Source organism: Lagopus muta, chromosome 13 (genome assembly GCF_023343835.1).
Source record: "Lagopus muta isolate bLagMut1 chromosome 13, bLagMut1 primary, whole genome shotgun sequence".
Lineage (NCBI taxonomy): Eukaryota > Metazoa > Chordata > Aves > Galliformes > Phasianidae > Lagopus > Lagopus muta.
The window spans coordinates 16,563,726-16,588,020 of NC_064445.1; the positions used below are offsets into that span (position 1 = coordinate 16,563,726).

The window sequence follows — 24,295 nt, forward strand, 5'->3', positions numbered from 1 at the left end:
GCTCGATCTGTGCAGGAGTTTGCAGCCATGTCCTTGGATATGCTGCTTGCAATCATTTGTATTTTCATTCCCTGGAGATGCTGCTGCATTCACTTGTTGGTGTGCAGCTTCCATTATTGCAGAAATTGAAGCCAACAACAGTGCAGCAGCTGCATTAGAAAGCTGTCTACTGTCCCAAGCATTGTACTAGGAGTACTGGATTAGTGCATGCAAAAGTAGCCTTATTGCTGGGTCGGTGCGACACTGATTTTTGGGTGCTGCTGTGTGAAGCTAGGGATTGGACTCAATGATACTTATAGGTCCCTTCCGACTTCAGATACTCTTATGATCAATTTTTCAGGCCTGGGCCTCAATATTTTGCACATTTAGAGCTCCCTATTCCCTTAGTTTGAGCAATAAAAATGCATACAGTACAGAAGAAGCATTTACCAGTGAGCCCAACAGGCAGCCAAGTTTAGCAACAGACACAATCACAGCTGAGCTTGTTAGATCTGCCATTGTTTTACACACCTGTGTGCAGGCAGCACATGGGCTGTGATAGGCTTTGAATTGGAAACACTGGTCTGTTATTAACAAACCAGAAAGAAAGAGCATGCTTGATTTTTTCACTGATACTGAAATGAATGGATGAAATACGTATCTTCTATAACAGATACTGGTAAGCAGATTATAACTGTCTTTATATGGAGTGAGCTGCATCTGTGAAACAGCATGCAGAGGATATCGTAACAAGAAGGTATAAAAAATGGGAAAATGAATAAGAAAGAAAACTATAGCAGTGTGAAGGGATATGAAATAGAATAATAATATTAGGGTATAAAACTCAGTGAAGGTTAATATTTGAGCAAAGATGAAGTTATGTTCCTGAACTAATATCTATCTCTCTCCTTTTGGTTTATTGTATCAAACCTGTTGGCTAGTGCAGACTAAGGTGTATTTGTGATTAATATGTCTTGGTTTGATTTGTCTTTTGAGTTTGGTGCTTCATAAATTCATGTATTTCATTAAAACTGAACTTTTGTAAGCTGAGCCCTCGCTGTGTCCTGCTCTGAGCTGTTCTGTTCAGTCTCTTCCCCACCGTACTGTGGCTAACTGCGAAGGGAGCTGAACTAGATGAGAGATTAATTTTATTAATCATTGCTTGTAAGTTTTATCAGGTGATTAATCAACACGGGATCTGTCTGATTTACAGCAGAACTTGTGAGACGTTTGGCACCTCTGGGTTTTTGAGTTCAGATCTGCTGGTTGGGGCGTCAGCTCACAGTGTGTGATCTCCATTTGGTTTCCTTGGGGCTGCCATCCTTGCTGCAGACCTGGCTCACCTGGCAGCAGGTAGCAGCGTGGCCTGTTGCTCTGCTGGGTGTTGCAGTTCTCCTTTGGAAGCAGAGGAGGGACAGTGCAGGGCATTGCTGCGGCTGACACAACAACGCACTGCTCAGTGGGAGCCTGCAGTCTTGGAGCTGTGAGGCTGGGATATTTTATGAATACAAAATCCTCTTTAAAAATCCCAAATAAACAAACAAAAAAATACCCCTAGGACTGAGGCAGAGCCAAACTGCAGAAATAAATTACCCAGACTAAGACAAGCATACTGTTTTCAGAAATGATGCAAATATTAGAGAGGGGTGGAAAAAAATGCCTAGTATTGAAGAAATTTGAGAATTTGAGAATTGAAATCAGCCATGTGTGGCCCAGGCAGCTTTGCAGATACCAAGAGCCATGTTTGCTGCCGCTGCTTCTCTCTATATTTTCTGTATGTGTGTTGGGACTTCTTTCTCCCTCTGCTCTTTGACTTCTTGCTTCGTTCGGTAACCAAGGGGAAGGCTTGTTTTACAACTCACTCTAGTTGCTACAAGCAGTTGTTTGCTGACAGCTAGTTACAAGCACTCTTTCCACCTTTGGGCTGGCTGATCTTAATCAGCTATGCGTAGTCCCTACATGGAGAAGGTCATCCCAGGTTGGAGAAGATTGGCTCCCTTGTCTTTGACTGAGCCTTTTGTTAGTCAGATGGCGTCCCCTCTGGCATGCTTACTGTGCTCTGTGCAATCGATTGTCGTTTCAGACATGGCATGGACAGCATGTCTTAGATTTGGAAAGAAGATGTAAACTCTACTTTTTCATGCTACTGTCTTCCCAAGGGCATCACTGTAATTTTTAACTTTGCTTTAATTTCCTTTCTTGTTTGGCTTACCCCATCGATGGCTGTGGTCTTATCCCCAAACATGTGCACTCTGACTTTTCCATGCAAACTTACTTTCTCGGCAGGGTTGGCTGAAGATGTTCAAAAATAGTTCAAATTGCTATCACTGCAGTCTGCTAGGACAGATCTGAACCTTGGCTCAGGTCTGACATGAGGGTAAAAACAGAAGGCTGCAGAGCTGAGGATGCTTAGGAGCAGCAGATGGTTCTAACTTCAGGGTGGCATTTCCAACTACGATAAGTGTGATTGCTATGAAGGAAAGGGAGCACGCTTAAAACTGATGGACAAAGCTGCGATTAAGTGCTAAGCTGCTATAGCTATTGTCCTTGTGCTATCCAATGATGTGTACTCAAAATGTCACAGGGAAAAGGAGAAACTGAATTTATGTATTTGAAACAGGGGATAAAACAACTCACTTGATTGAATGACCATCATCCTTGAATGTGACAGAAAATGAAGTAGAATGAAGAAGTTCAGTTAGTATAAAGGTATGAAGGTACAGGTGAAAAGGAGAGGAGAGGCAACAAGACCTGATGCCAACGTGTTTCTTTCCAGGTAGAACAGTCAAGAGAGGAAAAATAGGAGATGCCCACGCAGGGGACTTTAAATAAGCCACTTTTATGGCCATATATAGAACACCAATGTGGATAGAAATGTTCTACCAGTAACTGCATGAGATCTTCTTGCAGTGTGTGTGACTGACCATGCCCACAGTACAAGGGAATCTGGATTGTGGACAAGCGTTGAAACATGTGAGAAATAAAGCAGTAATTTGGCCTGGCCGATGATGCACCGACCTGGGAGCAAGGGAATTAATCTGTGCTTTTCTCCATTACAGTGCTGGAACTCACAAGTTCATTACTCTTTGCATTCTTTTCCCCTCTCCCCATTGGTTTTGAATGTCTGTCCGTTGGTACACAAAGGAGCCCTAAGCTCCACTGCTATCAGTGGTTCGTCCCACTGACACAAATAGTGCCTAGTACCAACAAGGTGACTACAGCAGTCAGCAGAGACAGGTGTTCATTTAAAGGTAGAGGCATGTTCAGATACGTTCCCTTAGATGGGAAGCTTTCCAGAGCAAGAAGAGGATGTGCTACTGGAGTATGTCACCATTAAACAATAAGAGTGGATCCAAATGAATAATTTCAGAGCCATAATAGGACATTTTAGCTCTGGACTCAAACCCAAGATCTGCATCTTGGTGTCAATTTTCATTTAGTGCTTGGACCCAAGGGTCATTATTTGTGGTTCTGTCATTAAATCTCCATAAAAATGCCATGTATACTGTTAATTTCAGTAGCAATCATATACCGTAATTGTTTAACCTCAGTGACTTTCCATGGAGAACTGTTGGGAGCTGCCAATTTGTTTGACGATTAAAATCAAGGCCATTAAGTATGTGTGTGTCTGTACACTCCCCCCTTCCTCCATGTCCCCATTTCTGCATGGCAGAAATTTCACTGGTGAAGAAATTCCAAGGACAAAATCCATTTTGCTTATGCATCTCAGGCAGTGAGGCAGAGGACCTGGGAGATCAGCCCCTCTTCCCTAATGTTTTCTAGGAGTGTCTTTGGTTATTTTTGCTGTAAACTTCTATAATTATACAGAAAGGAAGGCAATGACGATTCCATTTTACCTTTAATGAGGTGTCAAGGGCTGGTTTCAGATGGCCTGTGGTTTAGGGGGCTCCAAGAATCTGTGCTGTGAATGCTAGGCCTGTTCTTTAGCAGCTGGAGATGTAAGCATGCAGCAATTGAGCACTTAATTTAACTTTGTGGGGCTGTATGACTTTCAGATTCTAAGGCAAATTGGCTGCTAGTAAGGGGAGACACTGATGTTTAAATATACTTTCACTGCAATGAAAGGCTGGAGAGACTTTTTAATATTTATGGTGCAATAATTGATCTTTTACCACTGTCAGAAGCTGTTAAAGACTTATCAGCTTGCGATTGCAGCACCATATGCTCTATACCAGTTCCTCAGCATGTGTCTTTCCTGCACTTTAGGGGAAGAACATTTGTTAGAATATCAAAACAGGGAATCACTTCTTCAAATGATGGTGCCTGTGTAGATGTGTGGGACCTCACCATAAGCACTCATTTGTATTTGTGTATAGGGAAGCCTAGGGGATGTACGTTTCAATCTCTGCATAGTGAACCATGGTAATAGTATTTTTCTCAGAAAACAGGTATTTGAATTTGCTTAAATGTTGGCCACGATAATTTAGTACAGTGCTGCTCTGATGGTGCTGAACTGCAGCCATGGAGTAAAGCAAATACCTCTCCAAACTGGCACTGGGGTCTTTCATGTCCCTCAGCTTTTATTGTCACTGCTCTGGTTTCTTGCTTCTGGAGACTGCTCTCTCTCTTGCCCAAATGTAAGGCAGTGTGAGGAGCCGCTGCGTATTCTGCCCTCCATGGGGCTGGTGGCAGTGAGGTCTGTACTCTGCAGGTCTCCATCTGGCACTGTATAAAACATGCAGGTGTCTGCATGGCATTTTTTTGCCTTCTTGTGGGTTATGAAGGAGTCTGAGAGCTTCCTTGTCACCTGAGCATGTTTCTGCCACAATCCCTCTTTGCTAATGCCACTGCCATTTCTGCATGAGGAATGCTTAAATGAAATATGAAGGATTGAGGAGAGAGTGAGAAGGAAGGAGTGGATGGGGTGGGGAGAAAAGTTAATTAAATTGTATTTCTATTTATTTTCTTGTATAAGAAACTTAGAAAGCAAGAGGGATGGGATGAGTTTCTGTGATGTATTAAGATCCTGCTTAATGGATGAGCCATGTGTTGGCCATTGAAGACTGAAGAGGCCAAGCCTTTGGTGTGCCCTGTGTCTGGTCATGGTTTTTCTGAAGATCCTCCAGTGCTGAAGGATTACAGGCTTCCTGCAGTGTACCCTACCTCCACCTGAGAGTTTGGGCTGTGTTTTTTGGACAGGAATACAGTTCTTCAGTACAAATTTGCAATATGTGGAGCAGAAGGAAAGCACCTGCAACTTCAGCAGCTGAGGGTGCTCCATGCTCCTCCAGGAGAGTCCTTGCAGAACTGAGACCTTCAGACTGGTTGACTGGGGCTCTTCGTGTACGAAGCTTAGCTGGTCCCATTGTGGATGGCTAATTGGATTCCTTCCCCAAGGAAGCTTGAGAAGTACGAAGCACTTGGTTCCTGGTGCTTTTTGTCCATGTTATTTGGGCCCCTTGTCTTTCAAGCTTCAGTGAAAAATCCAAGCTGTAACATCTCTGAAGGAAGCTACTGTGGCAACCTTAATGCTGGCTTCCTTGGCTGTGCCACAGACATTGTTGTGCCTTATTACAAGAGAAATTTTGAAGATTGTGGAGCTTTTGCAAACCTATTTGATCTCCACAGGAAAGGTCGAAAGTTCTCACAGGGGACAGTGTTGGCCCCAGCAGCTCCATCAAATTCAGAGCTTCTTTTTTAGGAGAAATTACAACCCTCTTTCATGCTGCTGATCTTTCATTGAGTTCTGTTCCTCTTTGTAACCTCTCAGTGACCTGTTCTCTCAGAGAGCATCTAAGAGTGTTTGTAGACCTCCTGTAACTAACTAGGATGTTCAGCTACCATCTTCTTTTTGCCTGCTGTTTTTCCTCTTAACCTTCCTCTCTGATTTTAGCTGATTTCTCTGGATACTGGCTTCCTCTAATGTACGCACAGCTGGCTGGCAGAGACTTTTGGAAGCAGCCTGGTAGTAGAAGTTACTTAAAGTAAGCTTTCTGACAGCAGCGTGCTGACCAATTTTTCAAAGTCATGTTTTGCTGTGAGGATTGTTTTGAACTAAATTAAATTATTCAAGTGTGAAGCAATCTAGCATGATCCTTGGATGGACAGCCTGAGGCTGGTGGGGTTAGGGGAAGTGTAACACCCTCCAGGACCATGCTATGTGAGTGGTTTTATATTCACCTGTAATTTGGTGAGATATGTTGATGTGCAGAAGAACAAGATGAAGCAGAAGCCCAAAGAAAAGGAGCAAGCAGAATGGTCCCAATGCACCTGTGTTTGTGGACTGCTGTCTAATGAGACTGGCAAGGCAAAAAGAAAAAAAGAGAGAGAGAAATTTGGGAGAAATTTCCACAGCATCTTTACTTGATGTTAGTTGAGGTAACACCTGACATGAAGATGGATAGGCTTAAAACTGCAGCATCTGTGTGCCTGGCATAGAGATATGGTACTGCAAGTGTGGGGCTGGGAGCCAGGACATCTGAGTTCTGTATCCAGCTTCTCTGCTGGATCCTTCTCTGAGGATGTCTGTCCGTAAGTCTGTGGCCATGCATAAGACTTTACATCCATAAGTCTATGGATCCCAATGAGATGTATCCCAGAGCACACTGGCTGACGTAGTTACCCAGCTACTGTCAGCGATATTTGAAAAGTCATGGTGATCAGGTGAGGTCCCTGGTGACAGGAAAAAAGACAGTGTTGCACCCATTTTTAAGAAGGAAAAGGCAGCTCAGTGAACTACCAGCCTTTTAGCTTCACCTGTATGCTGGGGAAGATCGTGGAGCAGATCCTCCTAGAAGTTGTGCTAAGGAACATGGAAGAAACTGAAGTGATATGGGATAAGTCAACATGGCCTCACCAAGGGCAGGTCCTGCCTGACCAATGTTGTGGCTGTTTATGATGGTGTAACTGCAAGTGGACAAGGGAAGAGCCTCTGATAGCTGTCATATATCTGGACTTCAGTAAGGTCTTTGACATAGCTTCCCCGTAACATCCTTCTCTCCAGATTTGATGGGTGGGCTGTTTGATGGATGAGGAATTGGTTGTGACCCAGGGAGTGGTGGTCAATGGCTCAGTGTCTGGATGGAACAGGGTTGACAGGGGTGTCCCTCAGCGGTCAGTCCTGGGATGGATGAACCTTAGTAATTTCATCAGTGACACTGGCAGTGGGATTGAGTGCACCTGCAGCAGTTTGCAGGTGACCCTGAGCTGTGTGGTGCGGCTGATGTGCCTGAGGGATGGGATGCCATCCAGAGAGACCCAGACAAGCTGAGCAGTCAGCCCAGGAGAACCTCATGAGGTTCAACAAAGCCAAGTGCAAGGTCTGGCACTTGAGTTTTGGCAACCCTCACTGTCAGGACAGGCTGGGGGATGTAAGGATGGAGCACAGCCCTGCTGAAAAGAACCTGGGGTGCTCATGGATGGCAGCTAGAATGAGCAGCACTGTGCCCTCACAGCCCAGAAAGCCAACCGGATCCTGGGAGTATCCAAAGCAGCACAGCCAGCAGGGCGAGGAGGGGATCTGCCCTTCTGCTCCGTGCTGTGAGACCTCACCTGGAGCGCTGCGTCCAGATGGGGAGTGCTCAGCACAGGAGAGACACGGAGCTGTTGGAGCGCATCCAGAGGAGGGCACAAAAACGATGTGAGGGATGGAACACCTCCCTGCGAGGACAGGCTGAGAGCTGGGCTGTGCAGCATGGAGAAGGGAAGGCTGGGTGGATGAACATGAGACATTCAAAGTCAGGTTGAACCAGAGTCTGAGCACTGAGGGAGCTGTAGGTGTCCCTACATTGCAGGGGAGTTAGGCAAGATGGCCTTTAAGGGTCCCTTCCAATTCAGACAATTATGTGATTCTATATTGCTTATCCTTTTGCTGTTATTACTCCTTGTGCTTTGTCTGCTTTATCTGCCCAGACTGCTGAGCTTCCTCTGCACGTGCTGCCCTCTGTATTTGAACAGCACCAGATGCAATGGGGCTTTGCTTCTTGTTTAAAGGTTTCTTAAGTTTGGTAATTGATACCCAATACTGAAGAAATGCCATTTTGTCATTTTGATTGGTGTATGAGTCCAGCTCTGTAATATTCTAAAGGGTTATGACAAAACAGTCAATCTCATTGCTCATTCAAATAGAAGGAGTTTGGGAATGCAGGATGTTAGGTGTATGCTTAGGTGTTAGGAGGTTTCAGGGACAGCTGATGGGGAAGATTATTCTAGCCACTGCACGATTCTGGAAGAGAGCTTAGTCCATCTGTGAACTGCCAGTGAGCTTGTGTTGCATGACTAGTTCAGGTCTGAGTCCCTGCCATGATGGACTTCAGATTGGGTGTCCAACACTTAGACAAACATCTTGCATGCTACTCTTTGTTCTGTTTTCCACAGCAAAGAGCAGAAACATGGCATGATTGCTGCATAGGTGCAGTGTGTACACAGTGTGTTACTTGTGGTTCACAGCTGTGATTCTTTTCCACCAGCCTTTCTTTATATATACATATACATATATATATATATATATGTGTGTGTGTGTGTGTGTGTGTTTTTTTTCTCTTCCAGAGAATAGAAAGTAAGGCAAGGGGGGCTTGGGAAGACAGATAAGCGATCAGCAGAAATAGCCCAGTGATTCTTTTACCCCAGGACAAAAGGCTGATCCCATGGCATGGACACACAGTCTCAGACTTCTGTAATAGTGTGCCTTGGGTTTCCAGAGGCAAAGTCAGTGCTCCTTGACATTGCATTCCTTCCGTAGCTCCAGTACCTTCTAGCATCACAGGGAGATCTGGAAGTCTGTTAAAAATGCAGGACTGAGCTCTATGTCACCTCAGATCCTCTTTGCTAATAATTTAAATGTCAGGCAGCTGCATATTTATGTTTGTAATGTGTCACAGTATGTTTCAATAGCAGTAAAATACCCATTTCAGCTGTGCATAGCAAGGAGGGGCTGCAGGTCTTTGTGACGTGACTGGCCTCATTTCGGTGCAATTTCAGTTTATTTGGGGACTTTTTTCCACCAGAAATGGAGGAAGTCTTGACATATCTGCAAAAGTGCATTGAAATTAAGAGATACTACACAATGGTCAACAATCACAAAGTTAATTTGTTACCAGTTAGCTTGCATTTTGGCACAACTCGATTAAATGCACACTCATTAGACAGAACAGGAAAAGCTTTCTCCATTGGCAGCCCCGTTGCACTGCAGGCAAGCACTTGGGAAGCACTGAGTAAAGTCAGCTTCCATGCGAATCACCAAGATACTTCTTTTTTTCATTGCTATTTGGAACTGTTGACCAAAACCAACAATGACTAATTCAAGGACCCCGCAAAGCAAGGTGGAAGCTGTGCACATTCAGCCCATGCAATGGTAGGAAAAGCCAGAGGCTCATCAAGTGTATTAACTAAGTCGTTGTCAGTTAGAAGCTTGAGAGCATGAATTGTCTCTAGGCTGCATTTTCTGTAACCCTTACCAGTTAAGTTAGATAGAACAAATACATTTTTGGTGCAGTTGACTGACTTCTTGTCTGAATTACACGAGGTGACAGAGATCTGCATAGGGTAGGAGCAGGAATTTCTCTTCCTGAAAGGTATTATCTTCTCTTGTTAAGTTTTGCAGTGCTTTTCTATTTCCTTTGTGTGCCTCAATGAGACTCCACCTGGCAAGTGCATCCACTCATAGCAAACTTGTGGGAGCTGAGTGTTTTTGGAACATCTCTGTGCTGAATTTAAATAAAATTGGTCAGCAAGTGCAGTGATTCCTGGGTGCCAGAGGGCACAAGCAGTGCATGCCCCTTCTTAGAAGAGGAGGCTAATTTAAAGAATTCTTATTTTGTTTCTGGTTCTCAATTAATTGATGCCGCTCGTTAAAAGCAAGATCTGTTTTCTTAGGAGTGTTGTTTTGGAATTTGGAGCACAGTAGCAAGTGTGACTCCCCAAGGCAATTCTTTCCTTCTTTTAACTTCTTAAATATATCTTTCTATGATGGTAATAAATGAAGTAGAGAATCACTCTAGACAAGGTGTTAAATGATGTGCATAAGATAATTACCATGGAAATTGCTATAACCAGTGTGGCTAAGTGTAAAGTTTGTTTCTTGCCTTTAGTAATTGAGGATTCTATTTTTCACTAACTGTTATGATGTTGAATTGGAAGGATTAGATTCGGTTAGGAAAAAAAAAGGTCGAAGAAGAAAACGTGTGCAGTTATTTTTTAAGAAGGCAATATAGAAGTGATATCTCCGGGTTCCACCTTTTTTTCCTCGATGAACTCTGTCATATTTGCTCAGTCTTGTAATATTTTTCAAAGCTGCTGGTTCTGTGAACTCGGAGTAAGCTTTAAAAAATGAAGGTTCTGTGGTTCTGCACCCAGGACACTATCAGGAAAAATGGGTGGCATTGAAAAGAAGTGGAAATCTTGGTTCTACCTCTTGCTGCTGGCACATGGCTTTTGTTCTGTATTTTTATCCTCAGAGCTTTATTTTTAATTCTGGACCAAATTCCTAACAAGCTATTTGCTTATTTGGAAAACCAAATGAAAATTTGACAGCAGAAACACACTGAGTGCTAGCTATAGCTGTGGAAGGTACACGAAAATTGTAGGAACAGGCTTTTTCCTGGGTGTGATAATACAGCTGGTTTAATGCAAGGTCTGTGAAGCCCACGGGATGTCAGTGATGCAGTGGGGTAAACACATTGCATCAGCACTTGTGCAATGAATGCATTTGGGTTTTACATCCACTATTAAATTTCTACTGATTGACAAGTCTGCTGTTGTAATTTTCATCTATTCAGTACTTAGCCAAACATTTCTTGGAACTGGATGCTTTTAGATGGATAGCTGCTCTTTGGTTTTGCATCTGTGTTTTCATTGCTAGAAATTTTGGCTTTGTTCATTGCATAAAGGAATGACTTTGAGATTTAGGAACTAAAGAAATCTATTGTAGAGGAGAGGACAATATTCCCCTTTGAGCTAAAAGCTATCTGGTTTCTGTTGGAGGGCAGCAATCAGATCTGTGGTATTTCTTTTTGCTCACTACATCTTTCTGATATCCTACTTAAAAACCCTTCGCTCTTTAGACAACTGGCTTTGTCTCATCAATTTCATGAGCTCTGATGATCCATTCCTCCCGTCTCATTTTTCTGCTGCCTTCATTCCATAGGATGTGTGCTTATCTACAAATTTATCCTCCTTCGTAGCATAAATCTCGTCAGCAAATTCATTTGAGTCTACCCATGGTGAGTAAAGTAATAACAGTTTTTTTGCAAGCACCTCAGCTGGCAGATGTAAACATGTTTAATTTTTTTTGGAGCTTTGAGTCGGACTCTGGAAAGGTAAAACTGCTGTGCTGAGATGCTCCCTCTTCCAGGCAACATCAAAGGCTGGCATAAGAGAACTGTTAATTTCCTAGTTACGTTGGGTCACTTGTGACTCTGGTTTGATGGATTTGAAATCTAGGGCAACTAGAAGAAAATCCTTTATTTTCCAAAGTTAAGAACAAGATTTTATTGTCAAGACTGCAGGAATTTCCTTCCCTCATTTTAAATTTCATCCTGAGGCAGCTCTCTTCCACGTATAAAATGGTAAAATGGACCATTATCATCCTTTCAGTCTTTAGTGCATTCTGCACTTTCTGAGCAAGCTCAACTTCCACATCTTTAATCTTTCAAAATTCTTCAAGGACAGACTGAGAAAGAGAGCATAGGCATCTGTTATTGTTGTGGTTCCTTATTGTTCTGCATGAAATGAAACCCTGCTACCTTCAAAGACCTACTTCTTTTCTTTCCAGGGCAGTGGCTCAAAGTATTATATGAGGAACATTTCTGTGTTTAACTGTATATGCACTGTGCTGGTGGCGTGGGATGCAGTGGGATTCTTCTTGGAGGCTTGTTGCATAGTACATTTGGGATGGGATGTCATGGGATGTCAGCTCTGCACTCAGTGGCACCTGCAAAAATACCTGCTGCTAGAATGACAATAATAGATGACAGGATGCAGTTAGAAGACAGCAGCAGGAGTTCAGTAGTCTTCTCTGCCTTCAGTTTCCTTCCTTCTTTGGTTTGGACAAGGTCCTGAACAGATGAGGTCTGTGGAAATGGTGCCGTGTGGGTTAGTTGGGAATGGGAGAGACGGAATGGGGGCAATGTTAAAGTTGCTGTGGGTGTGTGTGCATACCTGGCTTGTTCTAGGCTGAGTAGCTCCAAGGGACGATGGCTGAGCCTGGTGGATCACAAACATAGAATCATTAAGGTTGGAAAAGACCTCTGAGATCACCCATCTGACCACAACCCACCTGCACCATGTCCCTCAGTGCCACAGCTCTTCTTGAACACCTCCAGTGCTGCCACCTCCCTGGGCAGCCTGTGCCAATGCATTACCATTCTTTCAGAGAAGAAATTTTTCCTAAAAAAAAGGCTGGTATTCTATTTGTGCTCTCCAGAAGACATGCTGTTTGAATGGTGCCCTTTGTGCCAAGTCGAACCTGGAAGTCTCCTCCTTTTCTGATTTTACTGGCATGAAGTAAAGCTCAAGGGAAAATCAAATGGCGTCAGACAAAGCTCTGGGCTGAATTCTTCCAATGGTCCATCACTGACCATAAATCTATTACACAAGTGCAAGAGCCATGTGGGACAGAGGATGTTCAACATAAGCTGTATAGATAATCCACAAACACTGTCCCGCTGGGAAACAGAACAGAAAACACTGCTACTTTGGCAATGAGAAATCTGAGGATAACACGCCACACCCTGTAATTAAATGACTTGTAGTGCTCCTGAATCTTATGTTCATCTCGACTTCCTCAACAGAATTAATTAGAAGCTAATTAAAAGAGCCTCTTTCTTTCTTTCGAAGTATCTTTCTGGTATAGACTACAGCGAGTTTATCTATTCACAGAGCATCATGAATCACTCCCCTGCTTGAGAAAAAAAATTGATTGCTGTTCTAATAGTTATTGAACACCTATAACAGATGTTTGAATCTCTACAAGCTTGAGATAATTACAATAATAAATCTATACTCATTTGACAAGACTGTTAGCGGGAATCAAAGAAATAACTGATGTAGTGGAGCCAAGAGACATTCTGCCAAGTATTGTGTTCCTATTCTTATGGAAATCTCAAGCTGGTTCTGCTCATTTAGGCACTGCTCCCATCACAGGTCGTTGTCCTGGATAAGGCAGCGCACAGTATGGATGCTAGAATCAGGGCTCCAGGCTGCAGGTCAGTGAGGTGCAGACCTCGAGATGCTTACTTTCTGCAGGGCTGCTGCCTCAGTGCTTGGCTGTGCTCATCTCTCACCGAGGAGAATGCCTAACAGAGCTGACGAATGCTGGGAGGGGCAGCCATCAGGGGAAGCTGCGGAACAAAGAAGGGCTCATGTTCATTTATGTGGAACCTCTAACACCAATACTGTCTTTTTATAAAAGCTGCAGGACTAGAGGACTTGATTCAAAAACATTTTAAGAGAAATCAGTGTTTGCTTTTTCACCACAGTGGTAGCCTTGTGACTAGCTGCGGTGTTCTCCTGTTTGCAGACTAATGAGCACGTTAAGCCGCGTTCCGCGTGTAATATCTGACACTGTGTGTCCTCCCTCTGTCAGCTTCTTAAGATCTCTTGAAAGGGAGAACAGTGGGAAGAATACTACAGCAGAGCCAGGAAAATAACTGCTAACTGCAAGTCTCTCTTTTGTTCTCCTCCTGCCTTTGCACGCTCCTCCAAGGCCCTGGCTGCCAAAGGAGGCCCAGTGCCATCAGACTGGAGGCAGTGAGGGCAGTGACAGCCATGCATCCGATGAGAAGGTTGTCTTTGCCGTGAGGTGCTCACCTCAGCACTGCAGTTGCACCTGGCAGTGTCTCTCTTGTGCTCTGCTTGCCTTGCTGTGATAGTTGCTCCTTCAGGTGTTCTATTTGCCCTGTGACTTTTTCCCTTTCCCTTCCTCTGCAGCTCTGTTAGCAAAATAAAGTGCTTCATTCATCATCTGTTTTCTTCCAGGGCATAGACATATAAATAAATAAATCTTTGTCAAGGGAGCTCTAATGGTATGCTCCTATGTGGATAATTATTACTTCTGTCAGTGAAAGGCTATCAAAGTTTTCCTTTTGGGAAAGTGCAGTAGAGACTTTTTTCCTGGCAGGCAAATATTGTACAGATGTTCTTCACTGGATAGTACAGCTGAAGTGCTCCTCGTGGGATAACCTGAGATAAATGCTTCTGTTTAGGCTGATTTCCGTGAGACTGAGAGACTGCTCGCCATTTTCTAGGATGAAACACCCACCTTCTGCTGTTTCCTCCTCCTGGGAAAGCATTATTCAGGCACCCGGTTCTGTCAGGATTTTGCAAGTAAGCCTTTCTGTCTTTGTCCACAGCTGCAGCAGGATGGTGCTGCGATGCACAGTGCTGTGCCTGGGGGCAGCAGGCAGCATGGGCTCTTGGTGCTGCGGTGCCCATGGCTGGGTGCTGTGCTTGGGAGTGGGGAGGCTGCTTGTGCCTCTGAGCAAACACCAGCTGCTGCCTGCCACTTGTGTGCCAGCCATTGCTGTGTGCCTGCAGGAGCTGGGATGAGAGGGGCCGGAAGAACATGCCAGGTTGAGGAGGGTGTCTTGTTTCTGAGTGTGGTTTTGCCTAAAGTTGAGGATATGTGTTTGAGGTCTTTCTACTTCAAACCTTTTTTTTTGCCACTGAGGCTGGGGAATGGAGGGACTACTTCAGGCATTTCAGATACTTCTGACTACCAGCTATATAATGAAAGTGTTGGAGATAAAAGAGTAGGCTTTAATTGCTGATAAATCGATGTGCTAAGCATGATGTGTGTACGGGAGACAGTGAACTACTCAGGAAAATTACTGCTTTTCACCCTTCTAATTACTGCTGCACTGAGGTCTCAGCAAAGATCTAAGTGCTGCTTCTCAGCTGCTTTGTGTCCACGGCAGAGTTCTGAGAAGTAAGAGGCAATGGAAAATGTTTTGTGGTTGAGGCAGGTCTGATCTGCTCTCATCCCTTTCTGTCAGCCTGTTCCCTCCTTGAAAGTCCCAGTGGAATCACCTGCTCAGAGGACTGATGGCATCTCTGCCCTCACGATGGAGCTGAATAGCAGCAGTTGCTCTGCAGACACTGCAGAGCTGGTCTGAACACAGCAGACGTTGTTTTGTTGTTTTTCTTCTTTTTTTTTTTTTCCGTGGGACCAAGACTTGAAGGCCTTTGTGAACACTGCTGTCAAAGACGCTTTGTGTCAGCCATGCGCTCAGTGTGTGGCTCAGCAAAGGCTGTGGTTGCTGCAGAGGATAGTGGAAACACGCTGCTGTGCTCTCTGCAGAATGGTGTGAGGCAAAGAGGGAAACGTTAAATCTAGTGGAGCTCACCCAAGGCAGAATATAGCAGGTAACACCTGCTAGATGAACAGTCCCTGGAAAAGCACAGAGAAAACAGTGGTCCATGTAAAGGGCTTGGACCTGCTGCATGGATCTCACTGTGTAACAGAGGTATTTCTCTGTCCTCAAAGCAGATGTTTTGGATGGAAAATGTACTGTTGAAGCAAAACATTGCTGGAGTGACCCTGCCTAAGAGGAAGCACAAGCACACCTGATGGGTGCAGGGACTGGGAACAAGACTTGGGAATTCTGCTTTGCAGACTCTTGCTGTGCCCTCAGAGCTTTGACTGAATACAAACCTGTTTCAGACCTTTCCATGCTCCCTTTCTAAGACTTATTTTTCCACCCTGCATTTTCTCAGTAGGACACCTGCTTGCATTGTAGATTAGAGTTTCTGTTGAATGCTGAATCTACAAATCCCTGACACAGGAGCATCTTTACTGGGCTGACCTGTCCCAAACCAGAGAGGTGGAGAGATGACTGCCTCATCTGCTCCAGCTCATTGGAGTTACTGTGATGAGTACAGCTGAATGTACTCAGAGTAGAGAGAAAAGTAACTCCTAAATTTTAAACAAATGGAGAATCCAAAGTAAAAGGTTTTCTCAAGGTTTAAACAATTATCCCTTTGATAAAATGTGCTTGTATGTCACAACTGCGAGTTGTTGGGACACCTGAGGATGTATTTTAAGTACAGTTTTGCACAGAGCGTAGTGTAGAAGGTGCTTAGCAGCCTCCCTACTTCTCTCCTTTATGAATAAGAAGTGTTCGTTCACAGAGAAGGAAGAGCTTTATGTGCCCAGCCTGAAAGTCTGACCTCTGGCTGCAGGGTCCCGTCCTTCTCGTGTATGACAACCTCCCTTCCCAGGGCTTGAGATGCCCTTGAATTACACTTCCCTTCAGTTCGTAGCCTGTTTTTGGAAGAGGCTTTCAGCATTCACATATTTCTCTCCAGCAGTAGATGGCAGCAATTTCTTAGTCCTAATCTGACAAGATCCGCATGTTAATTACTGTCAATTAATGTATTTTAGAAGCTGAAGTTGCCCTTTTCAGCATTCGTTATTAACTAAGATGTGATCCCTACTTTCCCTTGACGAGGAACGCATCGGAGGCTGTTCATCCTCTGATGAGTGGCCTCTGTAGAACATCAGAAGGGGAGTCGGTCCCACAGTGGGCAGCAGCAGAGAGCAGTGCCTGAGCCCGCCTGGCCCATGCCCAGTTCTTGCACAGCGCTGCAGTACGGGGCTGCTCAATGCCCAACAGCACGGAGATCCTCCAGCTCCATTGGGATTTGCTGGGTGCTGACACAGGGCTGGCAAAACATGCGGGCCCTTGTTTTCAGCTAGGAAGGGGATAAATAGCCTAGCAAAGAATAAAGTGCAAGAAACCTATGGCAAATGGTTATTTGTGAGACAGATCATTTCAGCTCATTTCTTCTTTTCAGACTCTTTGTTTAACTCATCAGTCTGCGTGCGTTACCCTGAGCTGACTTCTGCCTCTCGTACATGCTGTGCTTGTATTTCCAGACAGGGGTCATTAAGAGACTCATTTTTAAGTGAAATATTCCTATTCAGTACAAAGGCTTGCAACAGGAGCTGCAAAGTGTGAGAAAGAAAATTGGGCAACATTACTACATGAATCTAAAATATAATGGCTCCTGTTATGTGCCCATAGAAATAATGATGTTGAAATTAGGGAAGCTTCATCAACTTCAAATGAATAACCCATCTCCAGTGGACAGAGAGAAAACGGATTTTAATGATTGTTTTAAACTAACATTTGGTGTAATAAATGTTTAATGCATTTGTTCTAAAAGAGAATTAACTGCAGTGCCATGTCTTATTTACGGCACAGGCGTTCTTCTGTTCAATAGTTTTTCCATCTTTACTTTCTTCTGCAGTAAGCTGAGATTTTTAAAGTTTATGTTCCACTTCAGAATATCTAATAAATATACCCCTCTGCTACTGCTTTTGATGATATCTGATTGACTTGGCTGTGCCATGGGAAATGCACGTGCAAGGCCAAAAATCAGACAAGTTTATAATTGAGCAATTGTATTAAAATCACATTAAGCTCTGTTGACCTTGAAACATTGCAGGAATGATGAACTGCAGCTTTGTGACTGCATGTGCTCCATTTCTGGTCAGACATTAGGAACCCACGTGCTATTTCACGTTCAAAAATGTGCCCTTGGTGTAATGCTAGGGGCGAGGGAGACTGACCTGCCCCAAATCACAAAGAGAATTAGAAGGCGATGAAGAGGAATGTGTAAACTTGGGTGTTGTTGTGGATAGCTGACCTATATAGCAGGGGAGATAAAACCTTTTCTTTTTTGAAGGAAATCAGGTGTTAGATCTGAGCTTGTGGTGGTTCTGCCTGAGCACTGCAGAGACCTTGGGGGAGCAGAAGGGATTTGGAACACAGTAGCAGTGCTTGCAGGTTTAGTGTGGTGAACCACACTGAGAGCCTGAGCAGCTTGTGTGGAGCCTTCAGAACTGCTCTGAGCGATTTTAGCATTGGGGTTTCTTCCTCTTGTTGGTATCTGAAGAGTAACAGGCCAATGAAACAACTGTGATTGCAGCTTTTATGAGAGTTCACTTTTCTGATAACTTTTCAGAGCTGCTGAAATTTTCACCAGGAGGTCTTACTGAGCCATCCTGCCTGGGTCCTCTGCCCTCCTGTCTGTGCTGGAAGTCAGTGCTCCATCCTCTGAGCCCTCTGTTATGATTATGCCTGGATGGTCATTGGGCCCCTGTTTTGTTTCTTGAAATCAACAGTAGAAGCAAAGGTGGGTACCAGTAAAAATGCTCTTGCTCGCAGCTTGGTTAAGTGACTAGTTCCAATATTAGCTGTTTATCAGAGAAAAGCAAAGAAAGTCAAAGACTGTCTGCCATCCTGCAACACCTCCTCAAGGAACTCCTCGACTGCCCTTTTTGCTCATTCGCTCTGGCTGCTTTTATGTTCACCTGTATGTACTCAAAGGATGAAAGAGCACGTGGGACTGAGTGCTCGCTGCTGAAGCTGTTTTCTTCCAGGTGCTCTTCTCCACCTTGCTCTTTACCCTGCTGGAAGGGTCACATACACAGTGATCAGAGCTGTGCAGAGCCACCTTCATTCCCATAAGCAAGCGTTCTGTTTTCCTGTGGTAAAACACATTTCACAGCAAACTGCTCCCAGCAGAGAAATGCAAGGAAGTGAACATGCCTGTGTACTTCCAGGGGTGCTTGCAGGCTCTGGCTTAGAGCAGAAAGCTGAGCAGGAGGCAGCCCCTGCGGCGCAGGGGAAAGGGCTTGTTTTGGAGGAGGTGGCTGGAGAAATGCAGAGCAGCTGTCTGCTGGGTGGGAGGAAAGGGCTGAGCCTAGGTACGGGCATAGCTTGTCCTGGCACTTGTACACTGCTAGTGTGAACGGAAAGCAGCAGAATGAAGACTGCATGGTTGTGTTCAAGGCATTTTAGGTGACTTTGTTCACTTTCAAGGGCATTTTATTTATCTGCTTGATGCCCCTGAAATGCTTTCTCCCTTACTACATCAGCAACACTGGTGCGCTCTGGAAGCAGGTTGTGTAATTCCTAATGCATTCTCCCCAGGGCCTGGGTTGGAGTGATTTTGGTCTCTGAAATGCTTCAGACTTTAAAGTGACTGCTACATGTGAGTTTGGGGTCAGCGTCTTATCCGTGTCTGCTCAGAGGGCAGATTTGTCTCAGAAGCCCCAAGCTTTTCTGTCCCTTGCTGTTGTCAGTGCCATCATTCTTTGGAATGTGATGGCCTAGTGCTGTTTTTGACCACGTGTAGGTGTCATGAAGGATTTGTTTGCAGCTTCGCTGTAAAGGTTGAGTGGGACAGCAGGGACCGCTTCCCTTTGTTGGGGATGAAAGGTAAGTGCTCTCATTATCAAACATGCAGCACATCCTCACTGAACAGAGGCTGTGTCTGCTGGGAAGTTGAAAGGCAATGAGTTTGCATTAGACAAGTAAACTTGCAGTATGAATTCTCCGTCTGAGATCCCTGCAGCCTTCATGATGCAGTCCTCTGAGCCAGGACTGTCATGTACTACATGGCTGTGCAGCTTATCGCACAGGGCTCTGCCTCAGCTGATGCCTCTAGACACCAGCATGAAATAAATATTAATAACACAGGAGCCTCCCTGCATACCATGTTGCAGTTTCAGACCCTCTTATTGATGCTTCTTTGTAGCTGAAGAAATAGTTGCAAAATCATCTTTCAAAGGAGTCTAGAGCAGAGAGTGAAAGGGACCAGAAGGGTCAGCTGAAATAATTACAAACAGAGGGGGACTGTCATTTGAGACAGTATTAAGCAAGATAAACCCCACTTAATTCTTAGAGCAGGCTAATGAACAGGGCTATGACAGAAGGATGTGTAATAATGAACAGCACGGAGAGGGTTAGTGGGGTTATTCCTCTCTGTGTGTATTTTCAGCATGCTAAAGGGATGCAGAATGAAACTCGCAGGCGACAAACTTGAAGTGGACAAATGGATTCTTTTTATACTCTGTGCAAAACTTAACCTTGTAGACCTTGCTTCTACAAGATCCTGTGTTGTTACGAGGTGCACAGACAAACAGAAGTGGTCAGGATTTTACATGGTGCATTATTTAAATCCATTCAGTTCATTTAAAAGCAATGTTAGTAGAAAGAAAAGAGGAAGCTTTGCTTCAGGTGCAGAAGCAAGCATCTTCCTTCAGGAAACCTTATAGAACATAAAGTGAAGGCTACACCAAGCAGAACATCTGGCTTTCCAAACTGTTTGTCTTTGTACACATGGGAAGAAGAGGTGCTAAGCTGGGTAAAAGTTGATAAGACTGAAATTGCTGTGTAGGTTCAGAAAGACTGGATTCTAAATAATTTGTTTCCAGGTTTTTCCTTGGAATCGGCTAGTTTGAGAAAGCGAGCTCACAGTCTTCTTCTGATGTAGAAGTTGTCATACTCTTTTCATCAGAGGAGATACTCACCATTAGATGGGAGCTGTATTAAGTTGTTTGTATTTGGGATATAGATGATGAAATTTTGATTCCTGAGGCAAAAAAAACCAACAACAAACAAACAAAAAAACCAGGAGCTGCCTTTTCTTTTGTTCTGCTCGCATGGTGGAGTTGCCAAAGTTCACCCTTGCCTGTGTTGGGAAGGAACTGATTGGAAAATCTTTGCTGAAAGCAAAATGTACTGCATTAGGAGCTGTTTTGCTTTTATGATAGTCACTGCACTTGATGTTTATTTTTTGCTTTCTAGGACTTGCTAGAAGATTCTCATCACCAGAAAGAAAGTGATGGCAGTATTTAATGCATGCCATTTTTTATCTTTAGAAATTAGTGCATGTAGGATAATGACTGCAAATTTAACTTTGTTCTAAAGTCGATTACATCTCTTTTGCACGCTTGATCTTATCTGTGGGGATTTCAGTCATGCATATCATCTAGTTATCTGACAGCACTGGGAGGTACCTGCGGCTCTGGAGCTGGAAGAACTGGATAGCGTTAGTGCTAACCTGGCAGAGTAGAGACAAGTTTCATGTTAATGAACTAAAGTAGGTCGAGTTACTTGATGTGGTTTGTGTCAGCTCCTATAAACCCAGGACCACACTCTGGTCTCAGTTACGTTGGTGCTGGCTCTGTTCAATAGATAGCAGTATTCATTTAGGCAGAACTGTTGTTTCAGCTGTAAGTCCCTTTAGATGATGATTTTTGTGTGTTCAGTGACACATGGACTATCAGTGTGAGACCTGGACAGCTGGCTGCCCTGTGTGGCAAGCAACTGCAGTCAGGAACCTGGTGCTCTTCTAGGGGGTCACTGACATCTCCAGCTTGGTGTGAGCTGCTCACAGGTCAGAAATCTCTGGTCCCATACCTGTTCTGTTGCTAAAGTAGCAGTTAGTGTGTAAGAAGGGCTGCACATTTTGACTGAATGTTGCATAAACATTATTCCTCTCTTCTGGGATGTGTTTTGTAGTGGGTGTCAGAACCATTGGCACATCTGGTGAATTTAGCCTCTGTTCGGTACTGAATTATTTCCAGTCGTGTAACACCTCTGTGTTACATGCAAATAATCTGTAAGGCAGCAGTTTGTTTAGCTTCATCTCATTAATACAATTAAATTTGAGACAGTGGTCACAAATCGCTGCACAGCATCATAGGAATGCCTGGGCACGTGGTGCAACAGAAAGCTCCATTTCTCAGAGAGGGTTTGGGAGATCCAATGAAACTGAATCTTGTTCCTCTGGGGTCTCCTGATTCAATCGCTGAAATGTATGTGTCAACCAGACAGGAACTTGATTCTCCCAGCTTATGCTGAGTGGGAAAATACAGCTGCGTTAGAGGAGTATTTTACAGCTAAATTTTGGCAGCGAGACTTCTTCAGTCCCACACAGATCTCTGAACAGAAATTTACTGTGGGTTTTTTTTTTAATTTTTTTTTTTAATTTTTTTTTCTTCTTCCATTTTTTAAGGGGAAAATATTCCCACAGGTGCTCAGGAAAATAAATGAGGAATCAGAAATGCCCAGTGTGGCATCCAGTTCTGCTTAGCTCTGAGCATGGGCATCTATTGAGTGAAGAAGGAAACAGAAATGACCAAAGTGTTTTCTTTGCAGTGCAGAGTGCAGAGGGACTCAGACTAACATGGGCGTTATTTACCTTTTTAAATAGGATATGGAGTGACTTTCTTGCCTCGTTACAGCAGCTCAAGCACTTACACAAACTTGCTAAGCTGCTTAGAGAGAGAGTTGTTTGTCCAGGTAATGCTGCTTTCAGCGTGTTATGCTGTGAAGAAAGCAGATGTTTGACTTCATGGAATTTGGGAATTTCTGGAGAAATTGCCTTTGGGAGAAATTTAAATAAATGATGGAGAGCTTCTGATTCTTTCTTTCCCTGCCTTTGTTTTCTCTATGCAGATGGGTCTATACAACACTAATAAGTGAGTCATTTAATTATGTAAAGCTGCTCCAGGTAAATGTTATTTACAGATGGCTGAAAAATTTTGAATTATACTCATTTGCTAAGTATAGCCTCAATCTCAGTGCAGAGATGTTGTTAGTCATCATCAAGGTAAGCTGCAGATTGTATATTCCTCTTTGCAGCTTTCTACCCATTTTGAGTGTTTACTTTCTTTGTGATTTTTAAATGGTAACCCTGCAGGCGCTGTGCACATAATTGAAGTAAGCAATCTGCTTGTTTATCCCTGTTTCCATTAATTAAATATGTGCAAGATAAATTTCCTACTGAAAAACATGAGATGACATGCATGGGGCCGAAGCTATGTTCTCTCAGGAGGCTGAGCTCCTAGCTTGTCCTCTAGGCTTACTGCAGGAGGATGGACTGGAAAGTAAATGCATGTGAATCTGCGGTGCTGTTCCTGGGCAATGTGAAAGGGTGCTTCAGCAGTTCCATCCTCTGAGCTCACAGCTGCCCTGTTGTGGCTCCTGGGTGCTCTTCTATAGGCAGATTTCATTTTTCCCGCTTCTCTCATTGCTGTCCCAGTGGCTTGAATCTTCACTTTCGTAAATGCCAGCTGCTAACAGAATAGTTACTCCTGCCCCACAGCAGCACAGTAAGGCCCAGAGGTGCTGTTATTTGCCGAAGCACCTCTGTGGTCCCCAAAGGCAACTTCATTCGGAAGAGGCCTGCCTCTGCAATGACTGCATACTGCAAGTGGACAAGTGGTCAGCTGTTGGACTTAGCCAACAGTCTGCCAGGAATGAAACTTCTTAGCAGTAAAATTGAAGAGATCTTTATGTTACAGGCAAAAGCAAACTGTTTTCTGCCTGCCCAAAAATGAGAAGAAAGGAGAAGGAACAGGCTGTGCTGTAGGTGTGCAGAATAGCCAGTAAGTGGAGAAATTCATAAGGGAACTGATCAGTGAAAGTTGAGCTCTGGTCAAAGTCTTGGGGCAATTGTAAGTAAAACCTTTAGAATCAGAAAAAACCTGTGCTGATTTTTGAAGCTCTTCTGTTGCAGCCAGGCTGAACAAAGAGCCCCAAGGGCAGCAGTCCACAAGGGACACATAGAAAACGCAGGTTCCCTTCGAAAGGTAAGAAGGGAAAATTTGCACTACCTATTATCATCTGTGGTGTGAGTGGTGATGGCAGGAGCAGCAATTGCAGCAGAAACAAGGCGATTCCCAGTGCACAGGAGGATCTGCATCCCATACTCCTGTGGGAAGAAATAAGTGAACCTACTGTGAGGCGCTAGAAATTAATAGATCTGACTGTTGCCAACTTCTGTCAGCATTCTGCCCTGTTGTCAGCAGTGCAGTAGCAAATAAAAACTGTGCAGGGTGCTTTTCTTTACTGTGGGCTCAGAGTCCACCCTGTCTGGGTGTAAAGAGGAGTCCTGCCTGTGTAGGAGACCTTGGTGCCCCCAGGCAGAGCTGGGAGCAAGTGCTCTGTCTGATCTGCCAACAGAAGCAGCTGAGCACGTATCTGTGTGCTTTATGAGATCAGGGCCCACCGCTTTGCTGAAAGGGATAAATAAGTGGTTCTTCAAAGCTAATGGCATCTTCTGTATGTGAGTACACTGTAGTCTCATTGCAATCCTCTGACAACCTCCCTGGTGTCGGGCTGGCCTTGCACACACTCGCAGCCATGAGGCATCTCATGCAGCTCCCTGCCCAGCCTACACCCTGCATCCCTTTGCTGCTCTGAATCATTCTTCTTCCTCTTGCAGTTGCCTACCTGCAGTGATGGGTGTGTGCCCTTTTGCTCGCTGGGAGGCTGGCAGTAAATCATGTATTAGCTTTTTTCTTTTTTTCCATTTTACATCCAGGAGCAGCTACTTTGATTAGTTTGAAGCAGAACAAAAGACCTATAAATGGGGAAAATCCTGAAGGTAGGTACTTTCCTGTAGACTTAATGTCAAGGCACACACAGTGGCTTTTACAGGGGCCGTTTAAAACTGTTATCCAGTGTATATTTTAAGGACAGAGACATAATTCAGTCTGATTGAGTGCCTGGGACGTTGATTCAGCAACGTTCTTACTCTACAATTTTTACTTTTAATA

The 24,295-nt window shown here is 44.1% G+C and overlaps 1 long non-coding RNA gene across 1 annotated transcript; it reads left to right on the forward strand.

The window, feature by feature from the left end:
* Positions 1-622: 622 nt before the first annotated feature.
* LOC125699576 (uncharacterized) lies at positions 623-24,090 on the forward strand. The gene is made up of 3 exons (XR_007379625.1): positions 623-658; positions 23,254-23,326; positions 24,061-24,090. It is a non-coding gene; the product is annotated as an uncharacterized LOC125699576 (long non-coding RNA).
* Positions 24,091-24,295: the final 205 nt, after the last annotated feature.